Here is a 21,011-nt window from a genome sequence, read left to right on the forward strand (position 1 = left end):
GAATATCCAACAACCCTTAACTCTGCCCACTCATGAGAAGGAGAGAGCCATCGACAAACATATCACATAACTTTGAGTTACACAAAGTTCACGAATTAAGTATTTTAGTTTGAGGTGGGAGTGAGAAGAAGCGCTAGGATCTAGACGCAGACCGAGATCAACCTTTCAAAAAAGTTCAGGGGGAAGTTAGGATCTTGGTGAAAGTTTGGCTTCAGATAGGAAGTTTGGATCCTGATATGGATTGAAATGCAAAGCACATGCCTGCATTTTGAGAGCATTCAGACTCCCAGTTCGGGTTTGAGCCCTTCTACACACATTGAGTAATATTTTCAAAAACATTGGAGTATGATCAGTAAATAACACATTAGCATGGGTGCCCCCACTGTCCATAATTTTGGTTCTCCTGTAGCTGCAGGTTTGGCAACATAATCTGAAGCAGCCTGGCAGCGTCTTTGTTAGTGTTTGTAGGAGCATTAGCTGAATAGTATCACAGTTACCATTGCTCTCCATGTCGAGTTTACATTTTTCCAAGTGTACAATTTACCAGCCTCGGAACTGCCTAAAATGGGGATTGTGTTGGCTTCCTCCACAGCCTCCCATTCACCCTCTCTCCACCTCACCCCAGCCATAGTTGACTCATCAGAGAGTTAATTGTGTTTCTTTTTGGTAGGTGGGCTTGGGTAGGAAGACATGGGAGTTTTCATTGTCTCAGGCAGGTTTTCAGCCTGCGTTTGAACAGAGCCTCCTCAATCCCTGTCTGCGCCTCTGTTCCTCCCTATCCTCACCCCATACTTAAGGTTTCTTTCAGGCATGTAAATGACCTCTTGAAGTGGGATGCCTTGATTTCATACAGTGGTGTTCTTCATTTGTCCACTGAGAGAACCATTTATTACAGTGTTTTCAATTTTTATTTTTATTTTTTTAATTTCAAGTGTGCCTTGAGATCCCCAATTGTGGGGCTGGGTATTGACAATCTACATGAAGCTTTGCTACTGACAAATAACTTTTCTTTCTCTTGCCCAGCATCATAGCAATGAAACTAAATGACTTGGTTAAATGGCTTAGAAACAATAAGTAACACCATTTAGTTGTACAAATTGCTTACAATTGCTTGATGGACAGTGGGATACACAGATACAATTGTTATCAAGGTTCAGACAGCAGAAATTCAGCTAATTGTGATCCAACTTTATAGAAATGGAAGGTACCAGCTTTTACTGTGATCATGTAATAAGCTGAGCATTGTCAGGCTGGACAGGTACTTTGTGGACATTCCATAGATGACTCTCATCAAGTAGGTCCTACAGGTCGTGTTGTTGGAGATTTAAAGGAAGCATTAATCCCTTGGAGTCATAGTTAAACTAATATTGCAGCATGGTTGTCACAGTCAGGGTTGCAATCCAGACCAGTGAGGGGTTGGGTCATCACTTGCTCTGTAACCTTGGTTGCCTCCCAATGCTTTGTTGTTGTAGCTCCCAACATGGGTCGCTCACAATCAGACCACCAACATATGCAGGTCGTGCCCCAAGTGTTTGTGTGCTAGACAGCTCTGAGTCATCAGCTCTGACCCCAGCAGCCTGTCTCCAGCCCCGATCTGGCTTCCACCAGCCTTGGTCACTACTTGCAGGGTGATCCGAACAGACTCCCAGTCCCAAATTACCCCAGAATTATGTGCCCTGAGGGAATAGTCGTGTCATTTGTTTCTCTAAAGAGACAAAAACACATCACAGCTTATTAACTTAACTGCGGTGAATACATCCTTTCCTTTAAATGCTGCACTGAGTTGGTTTATAGCAAAATAAAATATTTATTAACAATAGAACATAGTGTTGCCAGCACAGAGTGCCCGAGGCAAAGCAACAGCGGGTCCGTTGCCCGGTGTGCTTCGCGTCAATAAACACACCAGGTGGAGAAGCAAACAAAATTTATTTGGGATCCCAAAGCGGTGCAAGGAGACAGGCACGTCTCAGATCAAGCACATTAACAGGAACAGTTTTTCTTCTTTTATACATTTTGCAGTTAAGCCTCACCCCCCCCCCCTTTCCCCTCTAGCCCTCCCTTTCTCCCCCCCATTCCTCCCTCTACCCCTCCCATCCCTGGTAATAGTTAAGTCATTCTTGGCAGCTATAAGCCTAGCTTGTTAGTAACTTCTTTAAACCGTTATCTTGTCCTTTTTCCCTTCAGCCAGAAACATGCAGGCCTCATTATTACTGCTTGAGCAGGGGGTTGCACACAGATAACTGGTTGCTTACATATTCCAATTGCACCTGGCTTTTGAGGTTGATTAGAGTTTAAACATGGAAGGATAGAGTTTGGTTCACTTAGGCCTAGTGCAGGAAGGCTTCATTGACACTTGTGATTTTCCACCCTCCTGAGTTACCTAGGGTGATGCCTAGTGACGTCAACAACTCCCTCCTTTGAGAATACTCAACAAGCTTTTGGCTGAGTTTTCTCATATTCTGTGGACAAGATATGATTAAGTGCTATGAAGCTGGGGTTTTCAATGAGAGGGTATGCCGGGATTTTTGAGGAACGGGGGGGCACAAAGCTTACGGAGGAGCATTTTAAAACAAGCAATTAGGAGGAGGGTGACCAGGCACAGTACCACACCAGTGAGGAGGAGACGCACAAGGCCACCCCCCAGTCCTCCTAGGTTGGGCAACCAACTTCAAAGGGAATTGAAAACTGTGGGTTTCCTTTCCTGGGCCTTCTACTGCTTGAAAGCCTGTTTGGCCAACAGGATGTGCTTGTTAATGTCCTGTGAGTTTTCCGGGACATAAGTACAACATTCATTCCCAATAAGGGCACACACCCCGCCCTGGGAGGCTAAAACATAATCTAAGGCCTGTCTGTTTTGTAGGGACAGCAACCGGAGCTGGTATAGCTCTGAGTTAAGGCTCTTCTCTATGGCCAAGGTTTCATTGGCGAATGTGGTGAGAAACACAGAGAGCCTACGATAAAATTGGGTTAGCCGTTCCACCCCATAGGATGGGAAGAGGATCATACCCAACCTGTCTCCTTCCTTAATGGGCTCTGAGGTGGCATACAAAGATTAACACTGCCTGGGGCGGCCAGGGGTTGTCCCTTAATGCATACTGGGATTTAATGGTACAGTTTTGTGACAAGGGGGTACCCGAGGTATTTCTTCCCCCTACTGAACCATCCCCAACAGATATCTGACCAATTTTGGGGAACTACCCCTCAGGGTAACCATGCTGCGTGGTGCGGGATTTGGGAGCATACTTAGCAGTTAGAGAGGTTAAATTCTTGGGCAAAGCAAACCTTCAAGGACTTATATGTGTTTGTTTCCAAGTTAGTAGGGATCCCTTTCTATCCCACATGTGCCTGGGGGGAAAGGGAGGTAACGAAAGGAGTGTCCCTATGGCAAAGAGTACCACTGTGGCAGACCCTGGACCTGAACTCATGCTGGGCAGGTGACCCTAAGGCCTAACAATTACAATTCCCCAAATACCCACAAAATATCAATTACCAATAGTAGGCAGATTAAAAACAAAAGGGCCAGGCCACCAGGTTAGGCCGGCCCTGTGAGAGTAAACACAACCAACGCTTAGAGTTTTCACGGGGAGTGCGCTGCGACTGTCCAGAGAGACCACAGGGCATTCCCAGCAGGCCTTATTGTCTTTTGAATAACAGTTTAAGTCTCAGGTCGTCGCTGGTAGTCCTTTTCCGGAGGCTGGACGGTCCACCGTTCAGGAGCGGGCACTGCCTTCAGACGGGAGTGATGAATCCAGTTCTTGTGTCCCTTGACCTTTGCTGCTGTGTGGGAGACCAGCAGGACGGTGTGGGGTCCCTTCCACTTCTCTTGGAGAGGCTTGTCCTTCCAGGTCCGAACGAGAATGGAATCGCCTGGCTGCAAGGAGTGGACAGGGGCATCCAGCAGGAGAGGCTGCAAATCTCTGGTATACCTGTGGAGAGAACAGAAAACAGCAGACAGAGAGCACATATACTGAGATAAAAAGCCACACCCCATTTCCCACTCCCCTGCCAGAACCGGTGTACCGTTCATAGGCCATGCCCTTCCAAACATAATCTCGAAGGGACTGAGCCCTAACCTGCCCTTTGGGAGAGAGCGCATGTGGAGCAAAACAAGGGGTAAGGCATCAGGCCACTTAAGGGAAGCCTCTTTGCAGACCTTTGAGAGGTGCCGCTTAAGTGTTTGATTTGTGCGTTCCACTACTCCACTGGCCTGCAGTCGCCATGGAGTGTGGAGCTTCCAGGGGATTTGCAGGGCATTTGATATCTTTTGAACAACTTGGGATGTGAAGTGTGTTCCGTTGTCAGATTCCATCCACTGGGGGAGTCCGAAGCGGGGAATGATCTCCTTGACAAATTTCAGAGCCACCGTCTTGGCAGTGTTGTTATGGCGTGGGAAGGCTTCAGGCCATCCGCTGAATCGATCCACCAAGATGAAAAGGTATTTGAATCCTTGGGTCAGGAGGAACTCAGTAAAGTCTATTTGCCAAACCAGCCCCGGGCCTGGGGTAGGTTCCAGAGTGGCTGATGGCACTGACACTCCTGGTCGAGGGTTGTTCTTTTGGCAGACTAGACATTCAGCCTGTACCTGGGAGGCCAGGGGTGTAAGAGCCTCCCTGCCAGCGTATAATTCTTTGTTTCTTCACCAGGGTCAGTTCTTAATGTCTTTTGTAGTCAGGAATTCCTGGACTTTGTGGTTTCAATGAAGCAAGTGTTCCTTCTTCTCTTTTCCTGAAACAGTGTGGTTCAGCATCATACAGGGGAGAGGTTACTAGCACATCACCCTGTCTTTAAATAGGCTTATCATCAGTCGGAGAGTCCTCCCGAGGTGGAGGGGTCTTTTTACAGTGAGAAGCCTGGGTCCAGGTGGACAGTCCTTGGTACTTCACAGCGGTGTTGGTGGTTAACAGGACTTGGAAAGGGCCTTTCCAGTGTGGAGCCAAAGCAGTTTTTCGTTGATGGACTTTACGTAGACTCAGTCTCCTTGTTTCAATGAATGGCAGGGCTGCTAGGGTCTTTGGTTAGCACGTCTTTTTTCTGTGAGAAAAGAAACCTAACACATTTCATTAATGCCTGACAGTGTTTTGCAGATCTCATAGTTGCTTGGGCCCATTCAGGCCCCCCCTTTTCTTGGCTGTCAGCCAAGTCTTAGCTCTGGGCAGTGTCCTTGGATGGTGCCAGCATCTTATCTTTGGACTGAGCTTGCTAGCTATATTTTTTCCCTCAGTTAACTCGTTCTGTTCTTTTTCCTTCTCGGCTTCTTTTAACTTACAAAGGAAACTTCCACTCTTCACTTATACACCTTTTCCCAACAATGAACACATACACATTGTCATTATGAACTCTTCCAGTAAAATAACTTCTATACAGAGCTTTGGAGCAACAAACCAGGACGAGCACACCCACTTTTGAGGAGTCCAACAAAGTTCAGGAGGCTCACAGTGGCTTTAAGGCAAGGGATGAGACCCACAGCAGCCATTAACAAGTCATCCACATATTGCAGGAGGAGGACCCTGTCCTCATTGTCCCACTCCTCCAAGTCTCTGGCCAGGGCCTGGCCGAAAAGGGTGGGGGAATTTTTAAATCCCTGGGCCAACACTGTCCAGCAAAGCTGCTTTTTAACCCTCCTTTTGTCTTCCCACTTGCTCCACTCTGGGGCTTGCATGTCTGAGGGCTCAATTGCAAGGGTCATTATCCAGGTATTCTCTGGGGGTAAGGTGAGGGTTATTTCATCTTGGGTGAAATGCAGGGTGGCTCCTAAGCGACAAAGCAGGTCCCGTCCTAGTAGAAGCGTTGGACAATCAGGGAGGTAAACCAGTTTGTGAGATAGAGTTCTGTTTCCCAAAGCACATTCCGCTGGGGCATATACTGGGCATTTGATTCCTTTCCCTGAGGCACCCACCACAGTGAGGGACTCTGACACAGGCAGCTGCAGGGGTTGATTTACGGTGGTTCGTGCAGCTCCAGAGTCTATTAAAAAGTTGATGTCCAAGTCTCCCACCCTCATGTTTACTCGGGGTTCCAGGGGCAGGATAGTCCGTCTCCCCTGACACTCCTATTCTTGATCCTTCGCTGTCATTATAGGGGTAGCTTCCCTTTCGGGGAACTCATTTCTCCAATGTCCCTCCTTTCGGCATCTGGCACACTGGTTGCAACCCAGACGCCTTTCCTGTGAGCCAGGGCACCCACGCCCATGTCCTCTCATTCCCCGGCCCCTTCCACCTTCCTGGAATTTTCCCCTGCCACCGGCCTGTACTGCTGCAACCATCATTTTCGCTTGCCTCTTTTCCTTTTCTTTAGACACAACCTGATTATGCTCCACCTCAGACAGCAGGGTCCGCGTAAGAACATTACAATCATCACAGTCAGGCTTACAGCTAGCCAGGCACCCTTCAAAGACCGAGATAGACTTGCTTGGGTTCGTAGAGAATTGCCCTGCCTGTGCCTTAAAGGTGCTAGGTCCACCGGGTTAAAAGGCACATGGGTGTAAACCTGCATAGTAGTGGCCTGATTCCTATCTGAGCCATGTCTGGACACCACGGTCTCAGTGATCAACGGATAAAATTCCACCGAGGGGGCAATCTCTGGGACCTGAGACACCTTGTCTTTATATGGTGGGGGTGTGATAGCCGAAGGGGACACCGGACCTGCCATTACAGCTGTGGGAGGGTTCTGGGGACTAACAGTAGCTACTACCGAACCTGTCGGAGTCAAATTACACTTTTGCAAAATATCTAACCTATCTCTTAGCAACATAAACAACTGTGCATACATATGTTCATTCCATTTACCCGTTTGCTGACAAAACAGAAGTAATTGAAGGATCATGTTATAATTAAGTGATCCTTTCGGTGGCCACCTTTCCTGGTCCTCTAGCTGATATTGAGGCCAGTCTACTGTACAGAACCTTTTCAGTTTACTTTTAACCAACGGATCCGATCCAAACACTTTCCAGTTCACCAGAATGCATTCCAAGGGTGTACACCTTACCCTGCCTGCCATACTCTGTCCCTGCCCCGTAGGGAGACACTGGGCGTCCCCAGGTCATAACAGGTAGACACTGGGCGTCCCCAGGTCAAGACAGATAAAGTCCCCACTGGACTGTTCCTACCTTATCCAAGGGTCCGGTTCTGCACCGTCGCCCTATCCACGGGACCGGTTCCCCACCGTCGCCCGCAGCTGCTTCTCCACTACTCGAGCGCGTTGCACCGTTGTGCCCTCCGGGGTCGACCAAACCACGTCTTCGCCGAGGCCCCTGGTAAAGTCACCAGTGCGCGCTGGGCATCGGTCGTCGCCGCAATCTGTCGACCTCCGAGAGGGGTCCGGGCAAGGCTAAATTTCAGCCTCGAGCCCCACGTTGGGCGCCAAAACTGTTGCCAGCACAGAGTGCCCGAGGCAAAGCAACAGCGGGTCCGTTGCCCGGTGTGCTTCGCGTCAATAAACACACCAGGTGGAGAAGCAAACAAAATTTATTTGGGATCCCAAAGCGGTGCAAGGAGACAGGCACGTCTCAGATCAAGCACATTAACAGGAACAGTTTTTCTTCTTTTATACATTTTGCAGTTAAGCCTCACCCCCCCCCCCTTTCCCCTCTAGCCCTCCCTTTCTCCCCCCCATTCCTCCCTCTACCCCTCCCATCCCTGGTAATAGTTAAGTCATTCTTGGCAGCTATAAGCCTAGCTTGTTAGTAACTTCTTTAAACCGTTATCTTGTCCTTTTTCCCTTCAGCCAGAAACATGCAGGCCTCATTATTACTGCTTGAGCAGGGGGTTGCACACAGATAACTGGTTGCTTACATATTCCAATTGCACCTGGCTTTTGAGGTTGATTAGAGTTTAAACATGGAAGGATAGAGTTTGGTTCACTTAGGCCTAGTGCAGGAAGGCTTCATTGACACTTGTGATTTTCCACCCTCCTGAGTTACCTAGGGTGATGCCTAGTGACGTCAACAATAGGTTAAGTGATGCTAAGTGAAAGGAATAAAGTTAGAAAAGAGTTACAAGCAAATAAAAGTGAAAACACTCATCTAAAAGTCTAAAACTTAATCTAGCAAGATACAGGCTTTGTTCAAGGTGGTTCCTCTCACCACTTGTTCTTCATCCCAGCCATGGCTGACTTTCCCTCAGTCAGGACCTGCCACTAAACTACAAGGTGCTGGCTTCCCTTGTCGTCTTACGGGAATGATCTTTGCCTCCGCAGGTTTCTCACCTATATTTAGTTCCAGAAACTTCAACCCCCCCTTGGTTGAAGCCCCCATCTTTTTCAGCTTGCAAGAGCTCTGTTCTCTTGTGTCTGTCTAATGATAGCTCCTGTCCTTGCCTGTATGTCCCAAAGCTCAATGACTTTGTTTCATGAGGCAGGATGATGATGTCATGCTATTCTTCCCTTCCTGTGCGCTGACCATCCCCCTGTGTGATTCCCATGTAAAGGGGGATTCCATTGTTTCTGATTCCACCAGGCTTTATTTACATCAGAGACAGGTACATAGGAGATAGCTGTGACATCCCCTCCTGTCTGGACAGACTGTGTAGCCTCATATCCATGAGTAATCATAATTCTTTATATAGTGTTATACATGCATTTTGCAATGATGTTAATCACCAATGTGTCATTAGCTTTCAGAAAAGACCTCACTCGATACACTTTTATAACACAATAATATTGTACACAATCAGTGGATTCAGATGCTTATCGCTTGAGGTTCAGCCCTCCTCTCCCCCCTCCCCCCCATCTTTATAGATCAGTAAACCTTTGAAAGGGATTCTTTTGAAAAGTAAAACCCAGACCAAGCTTCTCTCTCCTACTGGCTGTAGACATGCTTCTCTTCTCTCCCTCCCCCCCCATCCCCCCCCAGCTTAATCGCTTTGTTTATCTGGCATTCCAATGCACCTTCATTGTCTTTGCCTGATGGCCAAGCTGGTGCAGACATGTTGACCCCCAACCACCTTGTGAGCTTTGGTTCTGTTTACCACATATGTAAATTGCAATCCTATTGTCTCTGGTCAACCCTGCGTCATTTGTATTCAAAAAGAACAGGAGTACTTGTGGCACCTTAGAGACTAACAAATTTATTAGAGCATCCAAAGAAGTGGGCTGTAGTCCACGAAAGCTTATGCTCTAATAAATTTGTTAGTCTCTAAGGTGCCACAAGTACTCCTGTTCTTTTTGCGGATACAGACTAACACGGCTGCTACTCTGAAATTTGTATTCAAGACCTGGGCAGACTTGTGTACCAACTCCCACTGACATGCTTGGCTTGAACACATTTTAGTTATAATTCCAGCATATATTCATAACTCTTAGTACCCATCATGTACATACGTCACGCAAGAGTATTAATGATCAGTGAGTTACTAGTATTCAAATGGTACCTCACAAGGCATATTTTGTACAAAAGTCATTACAATAGTGTGTAGGGTGTGACTACAGGGTACTTAGTGTCACAATAGTTTTTGGAGCTGCTGTGCAGCAGGAGATTGTGCCAGTGGTGCATATAATTGTTTGACTGCATTTTTGATGTATTGCACTTGTAATTTCGTAGGAGTCTGCTGTCCATACGGGCTGCTGTCAATCTGTGATACCAAGTTGTCCCACAGGGTCCAGAGGAGGCAGCACACATTGTGCTTTCTTATAGAAACTTTACTTTTGTTCTTTCTTGTTTTGTTGTTTCTCTTGATCTAAAATAAGTCATTCAGAGTAATGGTGTGTGGTTGCTCTTTGAGTGTGGAAAAACAGAACACTGCCCATGTAGTGTCATTAAATATTTAATGGCAATTTTCACAAGGGGAAGTGTGTTTGATGCAGTGTCTTGGTGAATGCCAACTTGAAATTTCAATGCGACACTGCTCTTCCTATCTTAAACCATTGCATAGGGATTCTGGTGTGCTGTCAAATGGCTGTCACATTCCACCCCAGAGGAGGTTGATTTTAGTGATGGATGAGTTGATCGCTGTGTATGGTTTGTGTAACAGTGCGGGATGAAAGACCTTATATGAGTGTAAAACATGACTTATTATTTCATACTATTTGGCAACAGTACACCAAGCAATAATAAGAATTCTTTGTTAAAAGATGCAAATGTTAAAAGTAATCTTTTTGGTGCATCAAACTTTGCATGACAAACACGCTAATAAAGTATGTGAATGAATAACTCTAGAAAGCATAGAGATGCTAAAAAGAGTACGTTTTCTTAGTGTGAAATTTCAGTGTTTCACATTCTGAACAAAGGTCTCCTGCATTGTTTGTTACATATTAACTTCTCTGGCACGCAAGCAGCCTCTAGCCTCTGAGAACTAACTCTTACTAGTCACAAGGTGATGCAATTTGTAAAACATTACACAGCAGAAGCGCAGAATGTGGCAATGACCCTTTCAGTAAGGGTGTTTCATTCGTACAGCATTTCTTTTCAAGAGTCTTTACATTGTTAATAAAGAAGCCATTGTTTTCCAGTCATATGGCAATTTTGCAATGAAGTCTTTTACTAGGCGCCTGTACTGAGCTGCCTAATCCGTAGTAGGATGGTTTTAATAATCTCAAATGAAAAGAGAAAAATGTTTTGAATTTTTCATGAAAACAATAGGCATTTTGAAAGACTGAAATTTGCATCTGACTGTCGCTCTTGATATAAATTAATTTTCAGAGATATTTGTGAGATGATAAAGACTGTGATTTAAGTCTTCTACCACCTTGACTTTTGGATACCTGCTATCCAGAAGGTGTGGGAGCAGAATAGAAAGAATCTGGAATGCAGATCAATCTTTTGTATCTAATTCGGTGGTAGTTATGCACATGTTCGCTAGCACTGGAATTTTGTCTCAGAATGTTTCCTGATGCTGTGTACATATCTGGTACCCAGCTGTGACTCAGCACAAAGAATGAAGAGGACTTTGTGCATGGAAAAGAAATTAAAAGAAAATAGTAGGCCTAATGTAGATATATTACTTTTAGTTCTGTTGATGCTTTATCTTTTCTCCGTAAAGCCTCAGGTATTGTTGGTTCACTTGTTGCCTCCCTTCGAACATGGTGAGTAAAAAGGTTATGCCTGCTCTAGATTGGCCAAACAAACCGTGCTGAAACTGTGTTTAAACAGTCTTTAGAAACAGTTCAGCTAACCTGCTTTCTCTGCCAGGTAAGATGAGGCCCAAATGCCACCTATTCTTAGGGTGACCAGATGTCCCAATTTTTAAAGGAACAGTCCTGATATTTGAGGCTTTTTCTTATATAGAAGCCTATTACCCCCCACCCCATCCCGATTTTTCACACTTGCTGTCTCGTCACCCTACCTATTCTGCCAAGTTTGGGTATTTCTAAGCACTAGAGAAGAGAGGTTAACAAGCTGGGAGCAGATCAGACAACAAGCTCTGTTCGTTTCACCTTATCCCAGAGGTCATTTCTGTCACTGGTTCTCAACCAGGGGTACGTAGAAGTCTTCCAGGGGGTACATCAGCTCACCTAGATAGTTGACTAGTTTTACAACAGGCTACATAAAAAGCACTAGCAAAGTCAGTACAAACTAAAATTTCATACAGATGATGACTTGTTTATACTGCTCTATATACTATACACTGAAATGTAAGTACAATATTTATATTCCAATTGATTTATTTTATGACTATATAGTAAAAATGAGAAAGTAAGCAATTTCTCAGTAATAGTGTGCTGTGACACTTTGTATTTTTATGTCTGATTTTGTAAGCAAGTAGTTTAAGTGAGGTGAAACTTGGGGTACACAAGACAAATCAGACTCCTGAAAGGGGTACAGTAGTCTGGAAAGGTTGAGAGCCATTGATTTATGTGATGTGTGTATATACACAGAGAGAGAGAGAGGCTATGCTGAGCTAGAGAATTTTTTATTTTTTTGTATATTTTGACCTCACAATAGCCTGTGTGGCCTGCTTTCTTGGCCTGGCTTCTGTCTCAGATTCCATCTGAAACAGTGGGCACGTTCTCACGGGACAGCTGGTCCCTCCTGCTGCTCATGCTGTCACAACTGCACTTCTATTTTTAGCTCACTAACTCAAATCAGAACTAGCATGGGTATGTCTACTGAAGCTGAAAATTACACCTCCCAGCTCCAGTGTAGACATACCCTGTGGTGTATAGAGCTGTGTGACTGTAAGGCTGTTTTCTGTCCACTAATACACCTTTAGGAACACACTGAAATATTACTATTCACTTGTCTAAATAGCATCCTTCCCAGATCTCCCCTAGGCAAATTATTAAGTATACCTGTACTGTGTAGGGCCTCACTCTTCTCTTATCAGTTTAACTCCGTTGACTTCATTGGAGCTACTCCTAATGTACGCTGGTGTGATTGAATTAGGTCAATAAGTTTGTGTGTGTGTGTGTGTGTGTGTGTGTGTGTGTGTGTGTGTGTGTGTGTGTGTGTGTGTATATATATAATCACAAAACACTGTGGTAACATGGAGTGAAGGCTGCTGACATCCATTCTTAGCTAGCACGATCACTACAAATGCAGGAAATCCTGAGTTAAGGTTCTTTCACAAACTTTAGAAATCACTTCCCCTGTCATGCGTAATATTTCCCAAATATACGCCCCAGGCAGGACCAGGATCCCACTGTGCTAGGTGCTGCACAAACACAGAACACAATGAGGGTGTTTGACTTAAAGAGCCTACAACCTAGGTAATACATAGGAAACTTGAATGAAATCCTGACCTCACTGAAATCATTAGGAATTTTACTATTGACATCAGTGGGGACAGGAATTCACTTCCTAACTCTGGCTAAGTATTCATTTATATATACTGAGTGAGTGTGGAGTAGATGCACTTTTATAAATTAAATATAAAACAAGAAGTTATTTCCCTATATATATATATATAAGGAAAACCTCCTCTTTGATTTTAAGCAGAGCTTGTTGAGTGGTTAGTGCAGGAGACTGCCATTGACTTGTGGGACTTTGGGCAAGTCTCACCGTCTTGCTGTGCCTCAGTTTCCCCATGTACTAATGTAAATAGTGGTGATAGAACTGACCCATTCCACAGGGGTGTGGAAGTCCTGAGGCTTCATTGGATTGTAAAGCACTTTGAGTGCCACAGCTGTGTAAAATAATCCTATAGTGAGAGATCTCTTGGGCTGCAGTGAGTTGAATAGCACAGACACTCAAAATCTCTGAATAACCCACTTGAAAGAGGAGGTTACTTCCGATGAATAAAATGTTACCGACCATTTTCTTGTGTGTGAAATAATCCTTCTTGCGCCATGAACTGTAGCATATATGGCCCCCTAGCAGGGCCTTTTGGATAGGTGTTACTTTGCACCTATACCATGGTGTTTAGGTACATGGTGTTAGCTGTACAGCTCCCAGTGAATTTATTTGCCTCTTGATGTATCATTTTAACTTCTAATAGGAGTGATCTCATCTTATTGCCCTTTACTAACTTCTTCCTTCTCAGTTACTTTAATATAGATGTTTACCTGCTACAGCGAACAGTATGCAAATCCCTAAATAACTGGTGTGGTGACTTCACTCTGAGCACTCTCCCATTCTCCGTTTTCCAGTGACGCTCTCATTTGCTCCTGTGCATACACCTGTGAGCTGTTGGCAGCCCAGACGGTTACAATGTGGAAACCTCCCAGGCTTTGGGTCCTTCTTTCTCACGTGTGTCTCACCTGCAGGGAGTTCTGCGACTTGATTTTTGGAAGTGCTGAGCACCCAGAACTACATTTGGAGTCAATGCGAGTGCCCCACCTCTCTGAAAATCAGGCCCTCTGCTTTCTATTCCTAGTCATTTTACAGCTATTCAAATAAGGTCCTTAAAACTATTTTTGCCTGCAGCCTTGTGCTATGATTCCTTTAGTGCTTGCTCAAACTAAACAGGGACATACTGAGTCAGTATTTGGATGAGTCCTCTTAAAATATGCCTAGATGTTGCAAGAAGTGGTGGTTTGAGGTGGTACTGAATCAGTATCCCAGCGTGTTGTTGGGAACTGGGTGTTTTGGTCTTTAAAATGAGTTGTGAATTTAGGAGTTGCCAGATCAAAGGCCTGTCTAGTCCAATGTCCTATCTCTAAGGGTATGTCTACACTACGGGATTAATCCGAATTTATATAATTCGAATTTGGGAAACAGATTGTATAAAGTCGAAATATATGCGGCCACACTAAGCACATTAATTCGGCGGTGTGCGTCCAAGTACCGGGGCTAGCATTGATTTCTGCAGCGTTGCACTGTGGGTAGCTATCCCATAGCTATCCCATAGTTCTTCTTCGAGTGCTTGCTCATATCAATTCCAATCAGGTGTGCGCGCGCCGCGTGCACGATCGTCGGAGAATTTTCTACCCTAGCAACACCCGGCGGGTCGGCTGTGGAGCCCCCTAGAGTGGCGCCTTCATGGCGCTGGATATATACCCCAGCCGACCCGGCGCCCCCTCAGTTCCTTCTTACCGCTCCTGACGGTCGTTGGAACTGTGGAGCGCGGCATAGCTGTTCTCCACTCTCCCTAGCTTATTCCGTTTTTGTAGATAGTTGTAGTTGTAGTAGTAGTTGTTATATAGTTCTAGATAGTTGTTCAGTTTACTCTTTAATAGTTGTAGATAGTTAAAGGGGATTAAGGGGGTTGTCTTCCCCCTTTTTCCCCCGGCGCATAGCCGGGCTCATGCCCAAGGCTCCCGGCTTTAAGCAGTGCGCGTCCTGCGCTAAGCCTATGCCCACAAGTGATCCGCACGACTTGTGTCTGAAGTGCCTGGGAGAGTCCCATCAAACAGATAAGTGTAAGATCTGTAAGGCCTTCAGACCGAGAACCAAAAAGGAGCGGGACTTTCGGCTTCGGCAACTCCTAATGGAGGCGGCACTTAGCCCGGACACTCCTTCGGCGCGTCAAGCCCAAGCGCCTCGGTGCGCAGTGCCCCTGCGGCACCGACTGCCCCTGCACCGCGGGTGGAGTCGGACAAGCCTCCACGGCACCGGACCCCTTCGGCACCGCACCCGCCGCAAGTGCCTCGGCGCCGATCGTTATCCCCGGGACATAAGAAATCCCGTAAGGCGCAGGAGACTGCCGTCCTGAAGACGCCGGCCCCCCGGTGCCGGGGGTAGAGCCGCGTCCACCGGTGGAGCACCAAAAGCAGGTGCCTCCAGCACCGTCGACTCCGGCTCCGAGGCCGTTGAGTCCGGTGCGGACGGGATCACCACCGCGGTCAGTGGTAGAGCTGTGTCTCCCGTCGTCCCCAGAGACCTTCCCGACGGCGAGAGACTTGATTGCTCTCACGGAGCCGGCACCGCCCCAACCACCGGCACCGTTGGCTCCTCGTCCGGTGCAATCCAGGGGAAAACCTGCCATGATGCGCCCACCGTCTCAAGGACTGGAACCACGGCACCGGTCCAGGTCATGAAGCAGGTCCCGACGCCGCTCGCAGTCCCGGTGCCGACTATCACCTCGGCACCGGTCGTACTCGCGGCTAAGATCATCGTCGTGGCACCGTTGTACGTCCTGGCACCGTTATGATCGTCGGTACCGTTCGAACTCGAGACGTAGTTCCCGGCACCGATACGAGCGACGCTCGACGTCGAGGGGCCGCTCCCGGCACCGGGCCTACTCGAGGTCGCCTTCCAGGTCCAGGTCGGACTCTCGGCACCGACGCGGTCATCGGCACCGATCCCGATCTCGGCACCGCTCACCGGCACCGCATAGGGACCGATCATCTCCAGACCGGCACCGAGCGGCACCGTATCATCCGGAGCTCATCTTGGCGCGATCGGCACCGCCATGGCCCTCGAGATCAGTGTCCCGTTCCTCCGATGGGGCCTCGAGATCTGCATACCCCCCTCAGGGGCAGGCCGCTGAGGCGGACATGGGCCACTGGCAGGAGGTAGCGGAGGACCCCGCTCAGGGACCTTCACACTGGTCGTTCTGGACCCCGTGGGCGTACCACCAAGCACAAGGGGCTCCACCACCATCAGCCTCTCGCTCGGTGCGCTCTGAGCATAGGGCCCCAGAATCCACCATCTCTCGCCCTCCTCCTGGGGGCATGGAGGCTTCCATGCCCGCACCACCTGACGACCTGGACCCAGGGGCAGGTGATGCTCCGCTCCAGGGCTCATTAGAACATGACCCGCCCTTAGATCCCTTACCACCTGAGGCATCTTCCTCATCATCCCCAGATGAGGCGGTGGCGGGCACAACGAGCACAGGTCCACCCCCGATAGATCTCCGGGCACACCAGGACCTATTACGTAGGGTGGCACGTAATATGGACCTACAGGCAGAGGAGATAGTGGAGGTGCAGGACCCCATTGTGAACATCCTCTCTGCGGATGCCCCATCCAGGGTAGCGTTGCCCCTGATCCGCACGATCCAGGCTAACGCCACTACGATATGGCAAACTCCTGCCTCTATTCCACCCACAGCCAGAGGGGTGGAAAGAAAGTACTTTGTCCCCTCAAAGGACTATGAGTACTTGTATACTCATCCCCAGCCATGTTCACTGGTGGTGTCATCAGTGAATGCAAGGGAGCGCCACGGTCAACAGGCTGCAGCCCCCAAATCGAAGGACGCTAAGCGCTTCGATTTGTTTGGGCGTAAGGTTTATTCAGCCGGGGGGCTACAACTTAGAGCGGCTAATCAGCAGGCGCTCCTGAGCCGCTATAACTTTAATTCCTGGAACTCTATGGGGAAGTTCAAGGAATTGGTCCCCCAAGACTCCAGGGAAGAGTTTGGAGCCTTAGTGGAGGAGGGTAAGAAGGTAGCGCAGACCTCCTTACAGACCTCCTTGGACATAGCAGACTCGGCTGCGAGAACCCTGGCTTCAGGTATCGCCATGCGGAGAATCTCCTGGCTCCAGGTCTCGGGCTTGCCTCCGGAACTGCAGCAAACCCTGCAGGATTTACCCTTTGAGGGACACGGATTGTTCTCGGACAAGACGGACTCTCGTCTGCAGAGCCTCAAGGACTCGAGAACAATCATGCGCTCCCTGGGGATGCATGTTCCGGGACCCCAGCGCAGGCCATTTCGGCCCCAGCCTCAGCGGTTCTACCCCCCCCCCCACCTCGTCCGAGACAGGACTCTGCCAGAAGGCGGGGGCGAGGTGGTAGGAGAAGGTTGACCGGCCCTCAACCCGGTCAGAACCAGGGGCCACCTCGGCCACCTTCAGGCCCCAGGCAGAACTTTTGAAGGTGCGGTCGAGGACGGCGCCCCAGTCATCTCCCAGGATCCAGCCCCCTCCTTTCGGGATCGCCTCTCCCATTTCCACCGTGCTTGGTCCCTTATAACCTCGGACCGTTGGGTCCTTCGCACGGTAGAGAGGGGATACGCTCTCCAGTTTTCTTCTTCCCCCCCCTCCCACCCCCCCTCCCCGTCCCTCTTCAGGGACCCTTCTCACGAGCAACTTTTTATACAGGACGTTTCTACGCTCCTATCTATGGGGGCCATAGAGGAGGTTCCATTAGAGTTAAGGGGCAGGGGATTTTATTCCCACTACTTCCTGATCCCCAAGTCCAAAGGGGGTCTGCGACCCATCTTAGACTTACGCGGACTCAACAAACTCGTAGTAAAGTTGAAGTTCCGCATGGTCTCATTGGGGACCATTATCCCTTCCCTGGATCCTGGAGACTGGTTCGCCGCCCTCGACATGAAGGACGCATACTTCCATATAGCAATCTACCCGCCTCACAGGCGCTTCCTGCGATTTGTGGTAAACAAGGTGCATTACCAATTTGCAGTCCTTCCCTTCGGCCTATCCTCGGCCCCAAGAGTGTTCACAAAATGTATGGCCGTCGTGGCGGCATACCTTCGTCGGCAAGGGATACAGGCGTTCCCGTATTTAGACGACTGGCTGGTACGCGGTCGCACCAGAGGGCAAGTTCGAGCTCACGTCCACATAATAGTACACACATTCCACGAGTTGGGCATTCTACTCAACAAAGAGAAATCCACTCTAGAGCCTACCCAGAGGATAGAATTTATTGGGGCAGTCCTAGACTCCGGACGTGCACAAGCTATTCTACCAGACAATCGTTTTCATACCATCACAAGCCTCATTCGGGGACTCAGGGCCTTCCCAATTACCACAGTGAGGTCGTGCCTCACCCTGTTGGGTCACATGGCCTCTTGCACGTACGTAACCAGGCATGCCAGACTTCGGCTTCGCCCACTCCAGACCTGGGTGTCATCGGTATACCGCCCATATCGGGACAGCCTGAACATGGTGGTCACGGTTCCGAACTCGGTCTTGACCTCCCTCACCTGGTGGCTAGATCACAGTGTGGTTTGCGAGGGGATGCCGTTTCACGCCCCACAACCCTCTCTGCACCTGGTCACAGACGCTTCATCTCTGGGTTGGGGTGCCCATCTCAACGAACACCATACCCAGGGCCTGTGGACTGCACCCCAGCTAGCCCTGCACATCAATGTTCGGGAACTGATGGCGGTGCGCCTGGCGTGCCAGGCATTTCTCAATCTCCTACGTGGCCACTGTGTGTTAGTTCTCATCGACAACACCACGGCCATGTTTTACATCAACAAGCAAGGAGGAGCACGTTCGTCGATTCTATGCCAAGAGACCATTCGCCTGTGGGACTTCTGCATCGCCCACTCGATCCATCTCACGGCATCGTTTCTTCCTGGAGTCCAGAACACTTTAGCGGACCGACTCAGCAGGTCCTTTCAGACGCACGAGTGGTCAATTCGTCCGGACATCATCTATTCCGTTTTCCAGAGGTGGGGATTTCCCCAGGTAGACCTGTTTGCATCTCGAGCCAACAGGAAGTGCCACGCGTTCTGCTCCCTACAAGGGCGAGCTCCGGGCTCCCTCTCGGATGCGTTTCTCCTTCCTTGGAAAGACCAACTGTTTTACGCCTTCCCTCCATTTCCACTGGTCCACAAGGTGCTGCTCAAACTACGCAGAGACCAGGCTCGAGTAATTCTAGTCGCTCCAGCGTGGCCGAGGCAACACTGGTACACCACACTGTTGGAGCTCTCGGTTCAGTCACCGATCCCGCTTCCGTTGTGTCCAGATCTCATCTCTCAGGACCACGGCCGACTACGTCATCCCGACCTAAAATCACTCCACCTCACGGCGTGGTTGCTCCATGGTTCACCCAGGCAGAGCGGCAATGCTCGCACTCTGTCCAACAGATTCTGCTGAGCAGTAGGAAGCCTTCAACACGAACCACGTACTTGGCCAAGTGGAAGCGGTTCTCCTGTTGGTGCGAACAACGAGCCGTGTCCCCGTTACAGGCACCTATTCCTCTCATATTGGAATATCTCCTCTCCCTAAAACAGCAGGGTTTGGCGATATCTTCAATTAGGGTTCACCTGGCTGCTATATCGGCCTTTCACCCAGGGGAACTCGCGTCTTCGGTATTCTCTAACCCGATGATCGTTAGATTCCTCAAGGGCTTAGACCGGATGTACCCACAACAACGTCAGCCCGTTCCGACGTGGGATCTCAACCTGGTTCTCTCCAAGCTCACAGGGCCTCCATTCGAGCCACTGGCCACCTGTTCACTTCTGTACCTATCCTGGAAGACAGCCTTCCTCGTAGCCATCACCTCAGCAAGGCGCGTTTCTGAACTCAGGGCGCTTACATCCGAGCCCCCTTACACGGTTTTCCATAAGGATAAAGTGCAGCTTCGTCCACATCCTGCCTTTCTTCCTAAGGTGGTCTCTCCGTTTCACATGAATCAGTATATATTTCTCCCAGTCTTCCATCCTAAACCACATGCTACTCGCCAAGACCAGCGTTTGCATTCTTTGGACGTACGCAGGGCCCTGGCTTTCTATATTGACCGCACAAGGCACTTTAGAAAGACAACGCAACTCTTCGTTGCAGTGGCCGACCGGATGAAAGACTTACCGGTCTCATCACAACGCCTATCCTCCTGGATCACGTCTTGCATCCGGACTTGCTATGACCTGGCCGGTGTCTCAACGCCGCACCTCACTGCTCACTCAACGAGGGCCCAAGCTTCCTCGACTGCCTTCCTGGCTCAAGTTCCGATCCAGGACATTTGTAGAGCTGCAGTTTGGTCATCAGTCCACACATTTGCAGCTCACTACGCACTGGTACAGCAGTCCAGGGACGATGCTGCATTTGGATCAGCGGTTTTGCACACGGCAATGTCTCACTCCGACCCCTCCACCTAGGTAAGGCTTGGGAGTCACCTGATTGTAATCGATATGAGCAAGCACTCGAAGAAGAAAAGACGGTTACTCACCGTTGTAACTGTTGTTCTTCGAGATGTGTTGCTCATATCCATTCCAAAACCCGCCCCCCTTCCCCACTGTCAGAGTAGCTGGCAAGAAGGAACTGAGGGGGTGCCGGGTCGGCTGGGGTATATATCCAGCGCCATGAAGGCGCCACTCTAGGGGGCTCCACAGCCGACCCGCCGGGTGTTGCTAGGGTAGAAAATTCTCCGACGATCGTGCACGCGGCGCGCGCGCACACCTGATTGGAATGGATATGAGCAACACATCTCGAAGAACAACAGTTACAACGGTGAGTAACCGTCTTTTCCCGCAGTCTCCCGCGCCCATTGGAATTCTGGGTTGAGATCCCAGTGCCTGATGGGACAAAAAACATTGTCGCAGGTGGTTCTGGGTACAGCCTCACCTCCTCCCTCCCTCCCTCCCTGCATGAAAGCAACGGACGGCAGACAACCATTTCGCGCCTTTTTTCCTGGGTGAACACTGCAGACTCCATTCCACAGCAAGCATGGAGCCCGCTCAGCTCAAGACAGCAGTCATGAACATTGTAAACACCTCGCGCGTTCTTGTGGAGTTTATGCTGAGCCAGGACCAGAAAAACGAGGCGAGGAGGCAGCGGCGGCGGCAGCGCAGCGACAAGCATGATGAGGACATGGACATGGACACAGAATTCTGTGAAACCACGGGCCCCGGTGCTTTGGAGATCATGTTGTTAATGGGGCAGGTTCTATCCATGGAACGCCGATTCTGGGCAAGGGAAACAAGCACAGACTGGTGGGACCGCATAGTGTTGTAGGTGTGGGATGATTCCCAGTGGCTGCGGAACTTTCGCATGCGTAAGGGCACTTTCAT

General features: G+C 49.0%; 1 protein-coding gene and 1 long non-coding RNA gene across 4 annotated transcripts in view; one reads left to right on the forward strand and one right to left on the reverse strand.

The window, feature by feature from the left end:
- Positions 1-21,011, forward strand: part of NME7 (NME/NM23 family member 7) — a 200,517-nt gene that overhangs the window by 162,763 nt on the left and 16,743 nt on the right. The window lies entirely within an intron of this gene.
- On the reverse strand, positions 1,910-7,940 carry LOC135982112 (uncharacterized). The gene is made up of 2 exons (XR_010599301.1): positions 7,106-7,940; positions 1,910-3,926 (listed from the first exon to the last, which is right to left on the reverse strand). It is a non-coding gene; the product is annotated as an uncharacterized LOC135982112 (long non-coding RNA).

Source organism: Chrysemys picta, chromosome 1 (assembly GCF_011386835.1).
Source record: "Chrysemys picta bellii isolate R12L10 chromosome 1, ASM1138683v2, whole genome shotgun sequence".
NCBI lineage: Eukaryota > Metazoa > Chordata > Testudines > Emydidae > Chrysemys > Chrysemys picta.